Raw genomic sequence first — 5,262 nt, forward strand, 5'->3', positions numbered from 1 at the left:
TCAACACTGAGAAGACTTTCACCTCAGAGTGAACTGTATAAGGCTAGTACAATAATTCTGACCATGGTAGCTTCAATGCATGTAGGTTGTTTTAAACAGTTCTGACATTTTGCCAAGGACAATAAGGAAACGTATCACCTGTTCAGTTTTCAACCAAGAAATCAAATATCAATTAACAGCACTGTATACAATGGATTAAGCCAATCCATTATTGGTATATTTGCAAACATTGGACTTCTCAAAGTAATCCTAAAAAAAAGTAGAGATTAAAACATATTATGCTGTGCTAGATAAAATTAAGCAGATACTTTATAGTGAACTCCATATCTGTCCCAGTTTCAGAATGCATTTGCTCAGTTTACCATACAAAGTCTTGAGATGCCGGCTCAGCAAACTCACCCTGGGATGTACAAGTCAAGCTGTGTTCTTTCAGGCTCACCCATCACCAGTCATAAGGAGTCCCTGATACTGGAACATGCTGAGCAATTCTGGTGATGCACACGTTAACTAATGGAATCCAGCTCTAATCTCACTGCTGTATTGGCTCTACAACGATAGGAGCATACAATAAGAACTCACTAGTCTGCAAGCGTGTACACACACGCACACACAGAGGTGATTAAGTCGGTCCCATCTTCACAGTCAGCAAAGAAGAATTTGAACCACAGACCAAAACAATGAGGGACAATGTTCATATTTGATCGTATAGCCAATGTAGCCAGACAATTGGTTTTACAAGACTGAATTTGTGTAGTGCAGCAATACTATACATTAACCAGAGACAGCATTGCAGAGTAAGACCAAAAAGCTTTGCGAATGCATCTGATTCATTAACTAAGAAAGTTGTCATGTCTCCCAGAGACTGCAGTACCATTCTAGCCCACAATTAGGAATGCTGTCTGTTTTTCAGCCAGATAGACATGCTCCAGAAAGTGGCCACCATCCAACCATCCATCCCTCACAACTTTTAAAAATAATGTTCTTAATTCAGAATAGCTTCCTGCTGCTAGGGACACATGACTTGGCAAGTGCAACCCCTCCTCTTCTCCACTGGATGTTGGCATAGAACTGTTTTTGTGAAGTTTCTCAGTTACGCAACTGCTTAATATTTATCAGAAACAATTTCAAATATCTGTTTAGAAGAAAGTTACACAATTGACACATATCTATAAATAATGGCAGGAAAATATGAACTAGGCCTTTTTTGTATTGTTCTTTTATGGAACCTAACTTGATTATAAAACACTCTACATACATGGGATAAGGCAGATCAAGAGCAATAGAAAGAATAGAATGTCAGAAGCAAAACCTACCAAAAACAGATCGGTCAAAAAAGGGTAAAAGAGCAGGCTTTGATCTCAAAAGAAAAAAAAAGATGTAAAAAATAAAGAGGGGAACACAGGAGACCAAGAAATAAGAAAACTCCTGCCTACATGTATCGTGCAACTTTTTGGATGCTACTCCTGAAATTATTTCTGCTCAACTGGTATTAAAATTCCCACAGGACTTTTTGAGGTTGGGCTTTGCTTTAAGGCAGTAGTGCTTAACTTTTTGCTGGCATTGGCCAAATGAGTGGCTCAGGGGCAGCCCTCAGACTGGATCAGGCCCTGAGCCACCTCTCAGGGCTCTGATCTGCAGGATTGGGGCCCACACCATCTCCAGTTAGACCCTACATAACCAGATCTTAGGGCCACATAACCAATAAAGATTTTTTGGGGTGATACTTATAGCTGATTATTGACCAGCCAGATTGCTGGATACCAATCCAATTGTTGACATGCAGCCCGGCAGCTTGGAGAGCAGCATTCAGCTGCTAAGTCTGTTGGGGGAAGGGGCGTGAGGGAGGGAAGGGGTATGGGGGGGGGGCATAGTTTGAGGCCCCAGCAGTGAAGGAGGGAATAGGGCTGGGGTAGTGACAGGTGCTACCCAGCTGGGCTGAGGCAAGGCACAGGATGGAGCTGGAGGCTCATCCAGGGGGTGGGGAAGGGTGGGGCAACTCCCACCGCTGCGCGCACCCCTGGGGGAATAATGGGGGCATGTGCCCCCTTGGATCTGTGCGTGGGGTGGGGGTGGATTGCTCGCTGTGTGCTCAGAGCTGGGGCTACTCCAGCCTCTTCCCAGCGGCTGTGCTAGGGCTGGGTGAAGTGGGGCAGGCAACGGCGGCGCGGGAATGAGACGACTATGGGGGGGCAAGAGCCACCCCAAAATTTACCATAGCCCCCCCCTCCCAGCACCTTTGCCGCCTGCCTTGCCCCACCTGCCCTGAGCGCAGCTGCCAGGAAGAGGAGCAGCCTTGGCCCCAAGTGCGCAGCCTGTCTTCTCCCTGTGCACAGATATGGGGGGCACATGCCCCCCATGCCTCCCCCAGGAGTGCACGCAGAGGCAGGAGCTGCCCCTCCTGCAGCCTCTGGATGAGCCGCTGGCTCCATCCCAAGCCCCACACTACCCTGGCTGGGCAGTGCCTGTCCCTGCCCCATTCCCTCCCTCATTGTGGGGGCCTCGATCTGCCCCCACCCGATAACCCTTACCCCCACCACAGACTTACCAGCTGCACATTGGTCTCCAAGCTGCTGGGCTGCATTCCTGGCTGCATGCTTGCAAGCAGCATTTATCAGCGACATTATCAGCCACGTCAGCAAAAAAAAAAAAAAAGCTGATTGCTGATAATGTCAATTTTCCTTTTATCAGTGCCAATACAATATCAGTGCCGATACAATATGGACTGATGCACTGGTGCACCTCTACCAGATCTGGCCCTAGATGCACCTATCTGGCATGCCATCTGGCCTGCAGGGCTCCCTATAGGTCTGGAAATTTAGCAGCAGGGAAGTAGCAGTTGCTGCCACTGCTCCCTTGCCACCAAATTTTCAGTCCAATGGGGATTCCTGTGGCCTGGATGGCATGGCTACATGGGCTTGATGTGATCAGAGGCCCAGGATTTGAGCATCCCTGCTCTAAGTTCGTTGCTTATGTTCTCTCCACAGTATATGGCCCTTCAAGTATGCTGTGTACTAACTAACTAAGATCGATTAACTCCAGAGCTTGGTTCATTTCAGCAGGCAAACAATCCTTATCTGTATATATTCTGTCACACAACAGAGTCAACATGATGGATGTCACTGAGTAGAGTGAAGCATTTCCTTTTATTGCGGCAGAATTGAGAAATACTTGTCTAAAATAACTTCCCATAACTGAAGGAGTTAAGATAGACCTGCAGTTACGCTACAGTTCACTCACAATTCTAAAATAGTGCTCTTAATCTGAGGAAAGAAAAAGAACCATCAGCAACATCCCAAAAGAATGGGATTTTGAAATTCAGCCATATAACTAGAGACCCACATTAAAAGAAAGCAACATTTTATGGCAAAAATCCCATTTTTAAACTGCTTATAAATGTGTGCCATGAAGGAAGAAAATGATTAGTTTTCATTGAAGACAAGCTACCTCTTGAGCCTCCCTACTCCAGAGGATTAGTAAGCAAGGCACTTTAATGAAAAACATCTTTCAACTCTAAGTAAACAGCTTTAATTGCTGAGGAAGTTACTTTAAACTCCATTTCATAATTGAAATAGCGAACTCAAGGCAAGTTGTAAAGTAATAATTGCTCTTATTTGGTTAAGACAGGTTTGGGTTGTGCCTCATAATATATAGCCTAAAGTGTCATAATCGTTCTCAAGTACATGGTTTAGAATGTCATATTACTTAATAAACCAGTCATTTGAGGTGGCCAACAGCAATACAGCTGTGTAATTAGCAACCCTGGCACGTGAAGCAATACAGATATGCTAGAGAAGATGGGAGTTGTTTCCGAACTTGATGCTGAAAATATTTTCGTCCAGATTAACAGCAATCACCTTTAGATCAAGGTAAGAATTAGCTTTTCTCCAGTCCCTAGGCAAAAAAACCCAACAACCTTGTTTCTGAAAACCAGGGACATGTGCATGAACATGTCAGAAACGCATCTAATTTTCCAAATGAAAACAAATGTTTACTGTTACAAGACAACCAAACAGCATCTTTAGTTTAACTGGATGCCAGCAACATTTATGTTGAGTAACAATGATAATCTGCATGCCTGGCCCCCAGTGGTGGCCCACTGAGATCTGATGATCTCTGGAGCTGGCTGGGCTCATTCAACTTCCTAGCTTTGAAACCACCTTAGAAAGAAACATGCTTTTTTTTTTTTTTTTTTTTTTAAAGAGAGATACTTGATTGCTTAGAACAAGATTGGAAGGTAATGGCCTGATCAGTCAAATGCGGAAGAGAAGTTGCTCTATCAGACCAGTTCTGTAGGGGGAAATAGAAGCAGGAGAGAGAGAAGTGGGGCTGGAAGGGACCTCAGGAGGACACCTAGTACAACCCTCCACTCATGGCGGGATGGTCTCTGATTTAACCATCCCAGTCAAGTGTCCACCTGGCCAGCAAAAAAGGCCTATTCAATGTACCAAGGAAAGTGACTTTATACCCATCATAAAATACTACAGCTGTTCCTCACTTAACGTCATAGTTATGTTCTTGAAAAACACTAGTTTAAACGACATGACTTTGTGCTAATCCAATTACATCACAGTAGTTACCTATTAGCAGGAGATGGCCAAACAATGTTATAACTGAATATTGTGCGACTTTAAACAAGTACCTTCTCTAACAAATCAGCAACGTAATATAACAAACCGGTAACCAGGATGATGTTAAGTGAGAAGTTCCTGTATAAGCCTGCCTTAATAAGGGAGACCATTGCAGACCCATCAACTGATTGCTTGGGACAAATAAAAAGAAACCAGGAAGGGGAGCGAGCTCGTAAACTAATAACAAGGGATGTGGAAGGGACACCAGAAAGAGCGCATCAGCCAATGCCCACTGCCCCCGAATCAGCTGAGACAGCCTGCAGATGCTGACCAGTGAAACTCAGCCAGGACGTGCCAATGGAGGAGCGACAGCCCCGCACTCCCCCTGGTTTCCCCGGCCAGGGCCTCTGTCCTGACCAGTGAAACAGGAGATGAGATGAGAGCTTGACCCAGCTGAGTTAACTGTGCTCTAAAACAGGGGTAGGCAACCCCCAGCATGTGTGCAAGAGCACAGCACATGACGGTATTTTGCTTGACACGTTTGCCTGGGGGTGGATGGCGGGGATCCACGAGGGGCACAACCCTCGTTGTGGCAGCGCAGCCCTGCCCTGCCCTGCCCCTTCCCCGTCATCCGCCTCAAGCGCTGTGCGCCGCCAGCAACGAGCCGGGGTGGGGCTCCGTGGGGCAGCTCCTT

The 5,262-nt window shown here is 45.9% G+C and overlaps 1 protein-coding gene across 3 annotated transcripts in view; it reads right to left on the reverse strand.

Moving 5' to 3' along the window:
- BNIP2 (BCL2 interacting protein 2) overlaps positions 1-2,437 on the reverse strand; it is a 19,936-nt gene extending 17,499 nt beyond the window's left edge. Inside the window, exon 1 of one of the 3 annotated variants that reach the window (XM_025199460.1) lies at positions 400-2,437. The gene's annotated coding sequence lies outside the window, so the exon portion shown is untranslated. The remainder of the gene's footprint in view (positions 1-399) is intronic. The other 2 variants (XM_006020032.3, XM_006020034.3) reach the window with 2 other exon arrangements.
- Between the last annotated feature and the right edge of the window lie 2,825 nt (positions 2,438-5,262).

The sequence above is a fragment of the Alligator sinensis genome, unplaced genomic scaffold (genome assembly GCF_000455745.1).
Source record: "Alligator sinensis unplaced genomic scaffold, ASM45574v1 scaffold458_1, whole genome shotgun sequence".
Taxonomy (NCBI): domain Eukaryota; kingdom Metazoa; phylum Chordata; order Crocodylia; family Alligatoridae; genus Alligator; species Alligator sinensis.